The following is a 16,715-nucleotide window of genomic DNA, read 5'->3' on the forward strand; positions in this document are numbered from 1 at the left end:
TTCTGTGGACGCGTTGAAATTTGAAGCAATAGGTTCGCCAAGTTTAGAATTGCGCAGGTACAAGTCAGTGTCCAACTGCTCTTATTGCACCCATGTCTCATTTACTTTTTCTTGAATGCCAAAAATAACAGATTTGACCGGCGCGCACAATCTTCGGCATTGTCAAGTCTACTGACAATGTTTGTGAAGGTATGCGAGCTTTACTGCCCAAGAGTCTCGTCGTCATAAATTTGCAGCTGAAGGGCAATGAAAGCTGAGAAATCCTGTTCAGTTTGGTGACCTTTTGTTTATTCTAATGGAAATATCTTTTCGTTCGATGCTAGCTTCAAGTGCATTAAGTGCAATTTCGTGAAGAGTGAGGTCTGGGGGCGGTCGAATTCCTTCAAGAGAGCCGTGGCGTCGCTATATTTCTGCGGGACAGCCGAACGTGTGTTCAGGCCAGAGTTTTCCTCTACAGCCCCAGAGAATAACAGCAGTTGTATAACGGCATGATAGCATTCATAAGCCATAATTGCGCAGCATCTTTGGCTCAGTCGCACTAATAAGGCACAGCATGACGTGCGCTTCAAAAACAAGGAGTAGGAGTAGTTTACCCGTACGAAGAACAAGCGTCGAAGATGAGCATAAGCCATCGCGAATGTGCTGCCCAGCCAATTGAAACGGGTGCTGATTGGCTTGATCCTTTCAATGTGTTGTGATAACGTAACAGTCGAGCCTATGACGCACAGCCAAGCCAATCATGATGGCAACTGGGCCAATAATTTTGGCGTTGGTTTATGAAAGTGGTCCAGACGAAAGGCGAGATGCTTCAAAAAATCTGGAAGTCCGGGTACTTCAGTGGCAGTTGCCCTATGGTCCGAAGACAGCCGGATTAGCTAGCTCAAGTATACGCTGAGGGGGTTATCTGGTTTACCAGTGGGCATCTGCAGAATCATCGGAAAGAGCAGCTGCACGAAAAACAGGCGTTGAAGGTGAGCGTACGCCATCGGTGATGTTGTTGTTGTTCCTCTGGCACAAGCGGCACATTGTTGTTGTTCCTGAATCACCTAGCACAACACTTCTCAAGTATCAGCCATAAATCGTGTGGTGTCGGCGTGGCCGCCATGATCACCATGATCGCCAGGATGGGCACGTTGGACACGCCGGAACGGCGGCCTCAAGGAGACACGGACGCAGATGGGGACCGAGGCTGAGAGAGTGTTTATTCAAAGCGCGGCCACTTGAATAGGCTCAGCATCACTATCACAGCGCCCTCCTGAGGGCGAACTAGTTTCGTTTCCGAAACCGAAACCCCGATATAACACCATCTCTCTCTTTCTTGCAAATAATTCAGGGGAAGAAACATCGTTATACATTTGTTAATGCCGTACATTATACAATGCCAAAGTAATTATTTTTTGAAAAGAAGTCAGGGGAAGCAACATCATTATACATTTGTTAATGGCATAGATTATGCAATGCCAAAGTAATTCTGAAATCTCTCCCTCCCTTGCAGAACAATGTGACACGAAATAGAGCACTCATTTTGTTCCTGCAAATATAAACACGCAGAAGGGATGAAACAGAAAAATGAAACATGCTGCAACCGCACTGCAGAGCAGATAAAGACAAGAAAGTCCAAACTTGTGTCCATAGTCACACAGTAATCGAAAACACATTGAAATCTAAGAACACACCGGAATACACAGCAGCCAAAAAAAAAATCTGAAGACTTGTCCAGGTATGCGACACAGAAATGCAAAGCAATAACTGGAAATATGAACACATGAAACGTAATCATGAAACAAAATATTTTAGGTGGCGCGGTTTCTGGCACCGCCGCTTTAACAGCCGAGGCATATTATACTAGCAATATTATTTCAATAAAAACTAGTAATTTGAACTTGTGAGAATTAAAATTTATTATGTACATGTAAACTCTATCGTACATACACATTACACAATACAAAATTTGAATTAAAAAGAAAAATGAGACGGAAAACTTTTGCAGTAAATTCTTTTTCTCACGAAAAGAAAGCTGCAGAGGCCATCACAAACGTGACGCTCGGCACGAGTGTTGTTCGGGAGACTGCGGTCAAGCTGGAACTTATTTGGTGGTTTGGCTGAGTTTTGGGTGGATTTGACCTAGTTATCTTACTTATCTTATTTTTGCAGTACTTATCCGTGATTGAAGCAGCGCTGATATCTAAAAACTCTCCTGGGCAAGGACCCAGCCCTTGCTCAGCCTCCCATTCTCCTGATGATTTGCCTTTGCAATCCTTCTTCCGCAGCGGTGTTAGCAGCATCCCTGTCGCTCTCGTGCCCTCGAGCGGTGGATTCATCCCGCTGAACAATCCACAGGCTTTTCTGGCCGAGCTCCAAGCCATGACGCGTCATTTCCAGATGATAAGCGATGTCCGACAATTTGGAAGAGGCGGGATAGGTTGTAGGTGATCAGATTCGACCTGTGTTGCAGACCTCCTAAAGTATAAGACTTTCGCATCTGTGCCAGTGAGTGCGTTTATTCCTCCTCATCTAGCGTGCACTAAAGGCAATGTTCGGGGCGTAGACTCTCGATTGAGCCCAACTGAGACTCTGAAGAAACTGTTTGATGCTGGCGTCATAGCTGTATACCGATGTAACCGACTCGTAAACGGGGAAAAAGTTGCCACAGAATCGGTTATTGCTACGTTTGCTGGCATGTCCTGCCCTCCTGAACGGGAAGTGTGGCCACTTATATTTAGAGTAGAACCTCTCGCTTCCCATCCACTTCAGTGTCGGAACTGTTGGCGTTTTGGCCATAGTGCAGGAGGCTGCAAATCAAATGGACGCTGTCGCGCCTGTGGTAAAGATCATTCCTCCAATGAGTGCACAGCTGAAGCCGAAACGTGTTGCCTATGCGGAGGAAACCATGCGGCTGACTAAGGAAACTGCTCGGCTAGAGCTAAAGAAACACAAGTACTCGAGATAATTGACAGGTGACGATGTTCGCGGCGAGACGCTATTGCAGTCGTCAAGGAAAGAGCCTTTGGATACGCTGGCGTCACTGCGAGGCAATCTACTTTCCATGAAGACAACTTGTCTAAACTTATTGAATCAGCAGTAGAAAAAGCAATGACAAAGGCTATGCAACATATGGTCACAAATGTTACCGAATGTATTTCCCAAGTGTTTACTGCGCAGATGACACAGCTGTTGCAAACAGGTGCAACACCAATCACCAAATCGATTGTTTGTGCTGCAGAACAGGTAGCCACTTCAGTCCTAGTGCCGAGTACCACATCAGACCCAACATTTCTTGGATCCGATCCTTGTTCTTCGCGTCAATCAGACTCGCAGGCTGACATAGAAACAGGCCACGATACCAGGCCGCAAAAGCGAACTGGGTCTCCAGTAAGTGCTTCTTGTCCATATACCGAAAACAAAAACGGTAATCCTATTTCTCCTTCTGCCATCCAAGAAAGTTCATTGCGGCGGTAGTCGCTGAAGTAATTATATCAATTAGATCATCACCATAGCTTTTTTAAAAGTGCTACAGTGGAACTTTTGTTCCTTTTTTCTGCTTCAACAGACTTAAATTTTTGATTTTAAAGATTTTCGATCTTTTCGATTAGATCGCCTTTCACTAGGAGGTGGTTTAATGATTTTATTACCTAAATTCTGTCATAAGGCGAAAATAGCTTTCAAGTTAATGTCTCCGGAATGTGAAATTTTGGCAGTGCACCTTAGTATCCCAGGCTACCGTTCATTTTCAATTATAGATGCTTATTTCCCTGCGGGCGTACACAGTACATACCAATTGGATAGTTCGCTTGCCAGCTGCAAAAATGAAGTCATCCTTACTGGTGACTTCAACTCGCATCACGTGTCATGGGGTTACAAAACAGATTCATGTGGGACACGTCTGTGGAACTGGACCATAGATAAAAACCTTTCATGCCTTAATATCAGAGGACCTACATTTGTCCGCGGACAATCTCGCTCAGTGTTAGATTTGGCGTTTTCTAGCACAAGTGTCGCCCTGACATCTTGGGCTACGATTGATTTCTGTACAAACAGTGATCATCTCCCGGTATACTTTGAAATTGCATGCCCTTTAACATCAGTTGAACGACAAGGCAGCATATTTGTGAATTGCAAAAAATTTAAAGACTGCTTACGCTCCACCATTGCGTCACTAACTAATAGTAATGACGAAGTAATTGGCTTGGATATTTGTTCAGCGTTACAGATGTCCCGACAAAAGTCTTAATTTGTAATTCAGACAGCTAAGCGTTCCTCATCTAGTCCCTGGTGGAACAGTGAGTGCACACGAGTTTATCTAAGAAGGAAAGCTGCTTAGAAAAAACTTCTACATAATCAGAGCCCACAAAATTGGAAAGATTATCAATTTATTTCGGCAACCTTCAAACATTCTATTAAACACGCAAAAGATGAGTACGATAAAAACCATTTCGATTATCTATCTAAATCTAAAAACAAACGTGCTTTATGTAATTACCTTCGTTTTAGAAACAAACTCCCAATGAGCGTTAATGCAGACCCAATCGTCTATACCTCACAGGAAATGCAGGAATCCTTAGAGATATTGGCTAAAGGACTGAAGAGCCGGTTTGCAACGCGCCTTCAAACTTCTGTTTTTACTCCTGCATTCTCGAACTACAAAGAGATATCCTATTCGGAACTAGCACAGGTTACGTTACGGTTACTAACTACTGCGCCTGGCCCGGGCGGAATAACAAATGCAGTGTTAAAGATTTTCTTTCAAGAAGCTCCACGTGAGCTTCTGAAGTTGCTAAACTACTGTTAGTAATGCATGGATTCCACAAGAATGGAAGATAGCCAAAATTATGCCGTTACTTAAAAAACAAGGGGCAGCGTATACTATCGACAACATCAGACCAATTGCGTTGACATCAAACATAGTGAAACTTATTGAAAGAGTACTTTTCGGACATATAATAGAGCTTATTGATGAAAATCAATTGTTGAGTCCTTGCCAAATTGGATTTCGATCTGGCTATTTAATATGGCATGCGCAGGGGGGTAGACCTTGAAAGTCGCATTAACATCGCCAGACAAGAAAAAACAATACGCGGCTATAGTTACCTTAGATATATGTAAAGCCTATGACAGCAGTGAACATACAATCTTAACAAATTGGTTACAGAGCTATTGCTTTGCAGGCTATATTGTAGCATGGGTGCATGAATTTTTAAAAGACAGGGAATTCTATTGTATTGTTTTCGAAGCGGCTATTCTTCTAGTAAACATAAGCAAACAAGAGGTGTGCCTCAGGGATTGGCACTTTCACCAGTATTATTTAATATTTTACTGAGCAGAATCCCCGTTCACCCAGGTGTCAGTACCTATGTTTATGCTGATTACATTGCCTTTTTTGGTATGGCTAGTGACATATACTCTATTTACAAAATTTTGCAGTCGTATCTAAGGGAACTGGAAGGCTGGCTGGATAGCTTACACTTAAACCTGAATGCTAATAAGTGTGCCATCCTTGTTTTTCCCGTTAAAGACGCAGTATACTTGTCGCTTAACTATCATCTCGAAGATATCCCACAAGTAGAGTCACTCAAGTACCTTGGAGTTATCTACAACGGAAATCTTTACTGGCGGCCGCATATTGAATGTACTGCGACAAAAGGAGCTCGTACAATGGGCATTTTACGCAAGTTGAGCAATCGCAGAACAGGTATGCCAAGAAAATCCCTCTTGATGGTATATAAAATCGGGTGTTAGAATTTGGATGTGTTTTGTTCTCATGTGTTCCATCATACAAGCTACGGCCGCTAGTTTTGTTAGAACGAGAGGCACTACGTCTGTGCTTAGGCCCCCCAACATACGTTGCAAATGCCGTATTATACCTGGAAGCAAGAATCCCACCCATTTTATGCCGATTTCACCTTCTGACCGTTCAAACTTTCTTAGGGCTATATGAATCACCATTAAGCCGTCCTCAATTTATTTTCATCTCCGATACAGAAATATTTATTCCTGATCATTGGCCCAGGTTTCATAGACCACAGGTTATATTTGTGCAAACATTACTTGAACCACTAAATGTGCAAATTCGCGATGTGCTTCCTAATAGTACGCATTCAAACTACCCACAGATGAGGTTCGATGACATTTTCCCAATCCACGCGTAACTACTCCCTTACTGCATCTTAAACGCCATGTTGCAAACCACCTATGCAGCCTAGATACAAACATTATCATTGCAACAGATGCCCTACAGTGCGAGAAAAAGCTGGCATTGGAATATCTTGTCCTGCACTCGACTGGTCTTTTTCTTTAAGACTCCCTGATTTTGTGCCTACTTTTCTGGCCGAGTTTTTAGCAGTAATCCTACCTTTACGTAAATTAGACCAAATGATTACAACGGCTGCTATTCTTACTGACTCCCTTTCTGTATGCTCTTGCCTTACCGCTACTAATGAGTCACCGATGCTAAAGCTATTCCACTTACTAGTTCCTGCACATGTGCAATGAGTTCATTTGATTAGGGTGCCTGACCAAAAAATTTGTTTTTTAATGAAACTGCCGATTCACTGGCAAATGCATCACTATCCGGCCCTGTTCTTCCTATTCTACCAGTGACAGCACAGATCACGGCGACAAGATTTCGAATGCGATTAATTAGATTAGCCTTATCAAACCCACATTTGACTGCTTCTCCAGAGTATAAGCACCTGGCATTTCCCTGGCATAGTGAATCCTGTTGCACGAAGATGCTTGAGGTCCGCCTCACCAAATTACGCTGCCGCATTCCCTCCCTAAATTTCTATTTACACAGGTTGGGTTTGGTTCCCTCCTCCCTCTGTTCTTTTTCTAATGAGGATGAGACGATACAGCACTTTCGTCTATCTTGTCGCCGCTTTACTGCGTTAAGATTGTTGGAAATACCTTTTCGGAAAATTGGCCTGGAATTGACAGAACCTGCAATTCTAGAGTTCGGGGCGTCCACTTTGGGAATCAGCCACAGGAATGCATGCTTCGCTGTCCAAACATTTCTTACAGAATCTAAACAAATGCCCCGCTAAATTCTTTCTTTTCTTGTTTTTACTTTTAATATAATTATTACTCATTCAATATGACCTTCCTTATTTTATTTTACCAGGTAATTCTACGCCATTCAGTGCTATTCCCATATATATTAGGAAATTTATGCTCCATATTAATTTGGAATATACCCCCCTTTTCTTGGCCAATCCCCCATCGTGTGTAGGAGCCACACGTGTCACAGTCTACAAGAACAACAACTTCCTGTGGCTAAAACCCATTTCGGTAGCACCAAAGGAAAGAATGGCTCATCGCGTCAGCCGTCAGGTGAAGTTTACGTAATGGTTTTTCCTACAATGTTTTTCTTTGAACCTTAAAACGAGGGCACGTGTAAAAGAAATGTCCTGGAGATTCACTCTCATTGCATAAATGGCATAATGGCTATGTTACCATACCAGACCTATGGACGAAAACGTTTAGTGGGAGGATTAGACAACGTAGTCCTGTTTGCGACACTTGAGCATTTCTAGTGGTGCACCATTTATTGTTCCAAGAAAAATTTAGATGCGAAAAAATCAGAGGCGGCCACGGACAATGAAGATTTCTGAAAGTTATTCTCCGTGGCGAATTTTTTTAATCGCGCCGCTGTTATAAAAGCGAATGATGGTGATGTGATGCTGCTGCAAGTTCATCAGAAGATTCGTTTAGCATTAGGTATTTGGGTCCCGGCACTCGCACCAAACTAAGAACTAAATGTGTTAGGACGAACGAATTGAACGCTTCTAATGTTTCTGTAGAGTAGAGGCGTTCAGGGAGCACACCTATGGTGTGCTGCCAAGCCAATTACATCACCGGCTTCCTTCTTGCCTCTGCTGGTGTGCAGTGGGCATAGAGTTTCCCACTATAACACCTAGAGGGTAATCTGGCGCCACCGTCTATGGGAGTTTCTTAAGGGGGCACCGTGCCGTCATGGGAATGACGGGATATGTGTCTGCGAGGCTCGTGTTGGCTGGTGTTGTAAGAGGCTTCGTCTAAAACGTGGATATGGCTACGCAAATAACGCGTTCTCAAAGTAAAATCTTCATAAAATGTTTCCATTCACGCATATTACATCTTTACTCACCCACGATGCATGACCAAGCGAAGGAAAGCAAGAACAGACGACTAACTGTTTCAAAGCGAGCGCGAACTTTGTCGTCTGTCCTCCAACTTTAGCGGCCCGCTGATACTTTTTACGTAACATGTAGGCGTACACACAATAACAAGTTCTCATAGTTAAACAAAACATGTTTTCGCGTAATAATAAAGCTAAAACAACTTTTCACGTGCTGTTCTAGTAGAAAATGAATCATTGTGACAGACGGAACGGTACTTGCCAAGCGCGTCTTCAAGGTGTCCTGTCTCTACGAGAACGATGCCAATCCGAATCCACAATATACCGGCATTCCCATGCATACCACAGCGCAGCAGCGCCAGATTTCCCTCTAGGTAATGTAGTGAGAAACTCTATGGTAGTGGGTAATCAACTGGTGCTGACTGGACAAAAAGCAACACCCGTGGAGCAGGTGGCAGAGGCTGAGACAGCGCCACCTTAAAAAGTCACCACGTGTTGCACGCGGGAAACTCCGGCAGCCAGGCACAACTGTTATAGCTTCGTCATCTTCAATCGCTCATTCTTGCTCCCACAACCATCGCCAAGGCGGGAATCGTTGGCGCCACGAGCCGCATGAGGCGCTCGAGCCACGTGAAACGAGGCGCATTCAGCCGCATTTCTCTCTCGGATTCCCTGCCGACGGACGTGCGAGACCAGTTTTCCTGCCGACAACGGTTCCTGTTCACTTGACAGCTGTAGGCAACCTTCTTCGAGAACTCCGGTTTCCTTCCACGACGGTTGCATCTCTCAACTAGCTAAACCTCGTACTGCAAACGACCATGGGTGAGTGGAAGTTCACAATATTCTCGTCACCTTGACGTGGCGTCTGTTGTTTAACCTAGGCATCTCAGTGAAGAGTGCGAACGGCACAGGGACGGTCGGAAAGGACTAAGACAGCAGCGTTTAATCCTTTATTCTATAATTCTGTGTATTATATTCTATATTCTATGATCAAATGGTCCATTTAGCGAAAAGGCTGGCGGCTTCTGTAGCAGTGAAACGGCACCGAAATTCCCACTGGCTGCGATGCCACGTCACGAGGCCTCATCGGCGGAGCAGAGCGGGCGAATCAAAAGACCTGCTGGCGCCATAGTGCGCCAGGTGTTGCGTAAGGGTAGAGGGCATCGCCGCGACACCACGTCACCAGCGCGCCTAGACGGAGCACATATGGCGACGCGACGCTGGCCTTGGTGGTCACTGCTGCTTCCACGGTCTCTTCTCGCGCAGGAAAGCGGTTGCATGCGGCGCAGCAATATCGTCCAAATGATTCCAGTCTACAGCAGTTGTGGTCGCCACCTATGCTTCTATGAGCTGTTTGGTGGCGCCGCCTGTGTCAGGGCCGCAATTGCGACGCGACAATAGAAGCACTTAACGGTGCGACGCTCAAGGGGGTAGACGTGTCTCTTCTTCGCACGCGGTGTTCGAACCACGTCAACATTCCACACTTTCCTTCAAGAACTTGTAGCTCTTGTAGCACCAAGTTCGAACGCACAGGCAGTACTACGCGGCGGCTACTTCATCTCCGCACAACACTGCCGTCTTCGCAGCCACCAGCGGCCTCTGGTGCTCTAGTTGATGCAGAGCTTCGAATGTCCGCTGTCGAATCTGCAGATGAAACAAGCCAGGTTGTCTGTAGACGTTTCAGGGACCGTCTGATTCTCCTGTGAGAACTCCGACAAGTGACACCGGTTACGCTGCAGGATTTGCTCTAAGCAGGTATCATGCTCTTTCCTTTCGCGACCGTAGACGAGGATGTCGTCTATCATGTTTGCTACATGTTCTTGACCATCGAGGATCCGTGCCATTTGTTTTTCAAAAGATTCTGGAGCTGATGTGACACAATATGGCGGGTGACAGAAGCAGCATCAGCCAAAAGGCGTGACGAAAGTCGTTAGCTCCTGAGACTGTAGCGAGCTTTACCTGGTGAACGCCGGCTGTAACATCAAGCATCGAGAAAACTTTTGAGTAGCCTAGAAGAACAGGAACTTGCTCAAGGTTGGCAATATGTGGCGCTCCCGAAGCAGTTTGATTCAGACTAATCAGGTCGACGCAAAGTCGGTAACCACCAGAGGACTTTCGAACTGTAGTCCTTTACACCAAGAAGTCAGCTTATCAACCCAACGAATGACTCATTCAGCTTTCATCCTGTCCAGTTCCTGTCGAACAGTAACCTGCAAAAGGGTGGGGATTCATCTGGGAACGCTAAGTGAGAATTCTACGGTGCAAGGCTTAATTTTGTGCTGGTGCTCATCTTTCAGCATGCTGCGGCCTTTGAACAGTTCCGCATGATGCTGCAGTTGAGGGGTCGCTATGCCTCCAAGAAATCAGTCGACCTCAAGGGCTTGTAGTACTGGGGAACTTAATGGTGGAGTAGAAAAGAGACTACACCACATACAGTCGCTGGGCATTTGTTTTTCCTTGGCAGATGAGCTGGGCGACCTACCATCCAAGTACTAGACTCAGTTGACCTCCTACAGAGGCACTGTAAGGAAACCTTTTGGCACTGCCGAAATTTTGTCAACATAGTCGACCTTAAGATAAGCAGTATAATTGTTTACCTTGACGTACACGTACTTGGCGTTCTCAGGCACCACGACGGTATCCAGGCAGATAATAGCAAGCTTCGTCGGCTTTGCTTTGCGAGAACGATACACCTCAGCGAAATGACATTTATTTCTGCAGTGATTGGACAGCTACGCGCGTGCTGGGCATTCTGAGCGTGGATGCAACCACTCCGTGGGTGCAGCGAACGTCCGTAAAAAGAACAAGTAGCGTCGCAGGAGTGTTACGTCCTGGACGGCGCGTCTAGCCTCCTGGCATCCAAGCGTCGCGGGGCTTTGCGAAATTTGGCTGCGTCTAGTTGAACTGACGTGGAACTTTCTGTAGTTCTTTTGCAGCTTCTTCCTTGGCGACGTCTTCCCAATGACACGCTTGAGTCCAAACATCCTTTAGCGTCAACTTAGAGTTACGGCACAGCTGATCCAAGAGACGAGCGTCTTTTAGGTTTACTACACATCTGTTCCGCCCGAGACGCCCGAGCATAGTTCTGCGTAGTAAGCGTCAACGCTTTTGTCTGATTCTTAAGTAGGCTTGTGAAAGCGAGAATACTCATAGAACTCGTTAGCCGAGTGAGCAAAGTGCTTCGTGAAACGCTGGACGAGGGTCTCGTAGAATAGCAGTTCATCCGCAGAGAGCGAAAAAGTATCGGGTAGCATGGGACAACTTTCGTACCCACACAGTATAAAAGTGAGCGTACTTACACATCGGCTAAAGCGTGGCAAACTCCAGGGACAGCTGTGTAGTCTTAACGTGCTTTCCACGTTGGCCAAGACGCAGCATTGGTGAAGTCGAACGCATCGGGTTGCCGAAGAGAAATAGCGAGCCACTTGGAATCGGAAATCTTATGCTCGTTTACCAAGGCTTCTTCTGGCACGTAGATCATCTGAGTAGAGGAAGGCGAACGAAGGCATTCATTCGAGCACTTCTGATACCATGTCGTATGTTCAGGTGGCTAGAACGTGGTACTTCGCCATACAACTCAGTGACACTAACAGTTTTATTTTGGTGAAGGCTGACTTCTGGTCAGGTAGCCACGACCAGGTAGCGGACCTGTAATCCCGTTTATGTTGGGGAGAAACCTGGATAGATGGTTCACCACCCCGAGAAGTCGGTGAAGTTGGGAAACGTCCTTCGGAGCTTCAAGAGTCTTGATAGCCTACAGTTTGGCTGGATAGGGTCTGATGCCGTCAGCTGTAACGACCACACCCAAGAAAGACACTTCTGATACACCAAAGTGGCACTTATCGTGGTTGAAAGTTACACCGGCTTTGGAAAGGCGAGAGAGGACTTGCTCCAAGCGGGCATCGTGCTCTTTCCTGCCGCGAGCGAAGACAAGGATGTCGTCTGTCATATTTACTAAACTCTCTTGACTAATACGGAGATTCAACGAGTTCGAACGTGGTATTAATTTCGTTGTGAAAACGGATCATCAACCACTAGTCCCGATGTTGAGCAAAATGGAATTCGATATGCTTCCTTCACGTATCCAAAGACTGCCCCCTGAAACTTATGCACTACCAGTTCACCATGCAGTATGTTCCGCGCAAACTACTAGCAACTGCAGACGCTCTCTATAAGATACCACCCAAGGTTTCATCTCCTCTGGACACGGTGAAATTATTTGCAATAGAAGCTTTTAACAACGCATCTCAACTTTGCCATTGATTTCGCAGACATTGAGAAAGTCCAAGGCATGGGTTGGGAGTGTACGTCGCTAATATCATACGTCTAACATGCTCGGCCTCAGAAGAAGCTGTCATTGCACTGAACGAAGAATCCTGTCGTAGCCAATGAAAATCAGTCTGTGATGGTCTTCTGCTCACAGGCCCATGCATAGTGGTTCCCACTTCTTGAGACCTACAATCCTGAATTTACTGCACAATCGCCATAAAGGTGTAAACTGGTACAAAAGCGAAAGCTAGAGATTCCGTGTGGTGGCGGGGATTTCAGGAGTCGTGGTGGCCAGATGAGAGCGGTATTCATATACTCGCATAAATCCAGAAGAGCTACTTATTTCCACAACTTTACCGGGTCTCCCATGGGAAGTTCTTGGTATGAACCTCTTCCCCAGCAAAAGGCAAACATGTTTGCTTGTTGTGGATCACTACTTTCGCTTCCCCGGATGCTATTACCTTACGTTCGTCAACAGCATCTAGGGTCGTCGAAGTACTTAAGAGCATATTTGATCGGAACGGTATCCCGGAAGTCGTGAAATCAGATAATGGTCCACCATTTTTCTCGCATGAATTCAAAAAGTTTGCCAGAACCTAAGGCTTTTACCCTCGTGACCAGCGGCCCACACTTTCCTCAGTCGAACGAGGCTGAAAGAGTGGTTCGGACAATGAAGGAACTGCTTGGCAAATCGAGTGACCCACACCTGGCTTTACTCAGTTAAAGGGACACATCACGTGTGAATGGCTTCAGTTCCGCACAACTCCTAATGAGCAAACAACTCAGGACTCGCATTCCGAATATGAAATAGTTGCTGCAACCGGCGTGGCCTGCTAGACTCATTGTGGTAACAAGGGATGCAACTTACAAGACGAAACGCGAGTGCTACTTTAACCAGCTTTACCATGCTAAGTTAGAAACTGTAAAAAAATAACCTGCACCAATATATAATCGCGAAACTCGAAAATATAACCAGCAGCAAAAAATCGAGAACATTCCTCGCAGCGCAAAACTTGGACTACTCAGCGGCGTTCAATCGGGCATTAATGCTTTGGCATTCATAACTCGTCAGAAGGGCTCAGGCGTCCTCTGATTTTTGTCCGCGAAACAGAATTTTGATTGATTGACTAATTGATTGATTTGTCCCAGACCAAAGCTGGGGCTATGAGACACCATAGTGCTGGGCTGCGGATTGATTTTGGCCACCTGGAAATCTTCAACGTGCCCCTAAGTAATTACTGAATGAGCTAGCTGGTGTTGAAACATCTTATGTGAAAGCGCGAAACGTATTGCGCTTTCATGCAAGCTGCAGTTAACAGTAAGTAAACGAGCGATCTTGCATTTAACCGCCGTCAAAATGTGATTCCAGGGACCACGAATCTAACCTGTGACCTCGTGCGCAGCAGCAGAACACGATAGCCACTGGATCGTCGTGGTGGGTGGAGAAACAGAATCATAGATTCTGAATCAAATAAAAGATAGTCCAAAAAGACAGCCGAGAAATCAAATAAGGGGCGCATCAAGTTTATGCGTTGTAGCAAAGCATTGCAGAAGCTCGACACATCAAGAAAGCTAAGTGTTCATGCGTCAGTAAAATCGAAGCCTTTCTAACACTTGCTGCGTTCCTTTTATTCTAACTATAATGACACCAATTTCCCAAGCGACCATCCTTCTCCACCTAGGCGTGTATCTGCATCTGTTGTTTCACGAATACTCATAGGTAGCGCCAAATTTTCTTTTGCTGACATATTAGCGGTCCCCGCGTAACCAATCGCAAAAGCCCTCAGTAGCCTTCGAGGTAACTAGGTGCGTCACATTACTGGTCAACTCGCCTGTTATTTCGAGCTTTCGTACCAATCCTTGGGCTACAGAACGTTAAAGTAAACAACACGTATCATTCACCTCGGAGGCTTAGTGGCCGTGCCATTCTGCTGCCCACGTAACCAGGATTTGTCCGCCAAGCGATCGAGGGTCTTTCAATGAATCGAAATGCAAAAAACACACGTCTATTTCGATTTCAGTGCATACTAAAAAGGCCCAGGTGGTCAAAATTATTTCGGAAGATTCCTCTTAGTTTAAGGCGTCAAACCCCTTTAAATATAGTCCTGCCATCTTGACACCTTGTCGATCAAGAACGTCGGTCATTCCTAACATACTCTTTAAGAAGTTTAAACCCTTTGGGGCTTATCTTGTCCCACAACAATAATAATCTGTCTTGCCCGCATTTCTTTTGTTTAGCACTGCGAGCCCAGTAGTTCCAACCCACGAAATGCTTGCGCGTTATCAGCGTGACACAGCATTCATGACAGGAGGGTAGCGAGCGCTGAGTTTTCGAGGAAGGAAATGCAAGCAAGGCAGATGACGATGCTTGTGGATAAGGTTAGCCCCAAAGGGAAGAAACCTTTTTAAAAGTGTAATCCCGCGAAAGAATTGCTATATGAAATACGTTTAACGAAAGTGTACTGCTACTTAACCAATTCGCGATAATTATTCGACGATTAGTTGCCTTCTAGGAGTGCAGTCAGACGGTGTCCAACATCGGTCACCATTTTCCCTGTTCGACACGATCCATTCACTCAAGCGCCGCACTTAACGTTGCAGGGAACATCAATCGTCAGCACTTATCACTCAACCCGCGATAGCAGCTCAGAAAAATCTCGTCGAAACATGCATGGCATACGTGCCCCACGGTTACTCTGCACAATTGTATTTCAAAGCGAAGCTTCTACCTGCCCTCCATAATTATCGCGGCTTCTGCTGCTGCTTCGGTGCCCATCTCAGTGGATACATTTCTGGATATATCTACGAACGTGTTGTCTTGCACTACTGGCTTAGTGCAAACGGTACCGTATACATTTCTGGATACATTTCTGGATATATCTACGAACGTGTTGTTTGCACTACTGGCTTAGTGCAAACGGTACCGTATATAATGCGGACCGAGGTTGCCCGGGGCGGCTGGGGACGCTCGAAGCGCGGACGTGAGCTCTAACGCAATCACACCGTCATAGTCATTCCACGGTCCTCATTTCATCGTCTTTATTTCGGTCTAATAATTTCTCTGTTGTGTTGCCGACGTCGTCAATCAGGCGTCACATTGTCACTTGCTCGTAATCACGTCGCCGTCATCATGCCGTTATAATTCTGTCGCCGTTATTTCATCACCATCGTACCGCCGTCAACACGCCGTCAGTCATGTCATCGTCATTCCATCATGATATCGCCGTCGTCATACATCCTTCGTCATTCTTTTGCGTTCATTCCGTCACTGCAACGCCGTCGCAGTAACTATGCCGTTTTCATTCCAGCTTCCCGTTTCAATTGTCTTCACGCCATTCGTCGTCAAGTCAACGTCGTCACGGTCGTCCTCACATACTCGTCATACCGTCTTCGTCACGCCTTCATCGTCCTTCTGTCACTATCATTCTGTGGTAGTCATTGCAGTCTTGAAAGAAGCTTTTTTCCATACAGTTTTCCCCCTTTACCTTATCATTTCTTCATTTCTACACAGAAATGAAGAGCAAATAATTTTCCCTGGCCTTTCTTTGTATATTTTTTATCTGGCACTGACTAACAAAATTTGAGTCCCTTTTTTCCCCTTCATCTTGTTTACTTAAGAGATGGATACTTCGTGCAAACTCGTTGGCTATAATTATTTAATTTTAATATGTGCCGTAACACAATTAACCGAAATATAGAATGCTTGTTCAATATGTGTTTCGATTTCTCATGCTAGTAGAGTCCACTTTCAATAACCCAGCTCATGGACACGAACTATGCTGTCTGCCACACGCAATTTTTAACAATTTCGTAAAACTTAAAGATTAGAACCGCGTATAATAACTAAATGAACCTTATTTTCTTTTCTTTCTTGGTCCTCAGCTGAGCAATCGCAGATGTCCGAGGTGTCCCAGATGTCGGAAGTGTCGTGTAAGTACTATAGCGCTCATTTTTGATGGCACTCCCAAGTAGATTATACGAAATAATTTATTATATTTGTGTTATTTTGTGCACTGAATCGCCACCCATGTTCCGCTGATCTTGATTTCACCCCTGGCATAGCTGTTTCCCACTTCACTTGCTAGGGCGTTATTAAGCAAAATTTACTCTTTATCCTTTTTTATGTACTAATGTTGCATCTGTTTTGTTTTGCTTTTCACGCTGCAGCTGTAGTGACAGATGCTGACGCCGATGATGGTAGTATCTTTAAATTCAGTATCTGCTTTGGCAGGCTTTTCCTGAGAATGTTTGTAATACGTCCTTAATTTCGTTTCAGGACGGTAAGTCTGGCGATTTCTTATTTCCATGAGCCTGCATTGTCAATGGATATAGC

The 16,715-nt window shown here is 45.3% G+C and overlaps 1 protein-coding gene across 3 annotated transcripts in view; it reads left to right on the forward strand.

The window, feature by feature from the left end:
- The window catches only part of LOC129383766 (uncharacterized), a 644,189-nt gene that overhangs the window by 555,211 nt on the left and 72,263 nt on the right, over positions 1-16,715 (forward strand). For all 3 annotated transcript variants that reach the window (XM_055068539.2, XM_055068540.2, XM_055068538.2), the window contains exon 4: positions 16,265-16,312. The gene's annotated coding sequence lies outside the window, so the exon portion shown is untranslated. The remainder of the gene's footprint in view (positions 1-16,264; positions 16,313-16,715) is intronic.

This window comes from Dermacentor andersoni, chromosome 9 (genome assembly GCF_023375885.2).
Source record: "Dermacentor andersoni chromosome 9, qqDerAnde1_hic_scaffold, whole genome shotgun sequence".
NCBI classification, from domain to species: Eukaryota; Metazoa; Arthropoda; class Arachnida; order Ixodida; family Ixodidae; genus Dermacentor; species Dermacentor andersoni.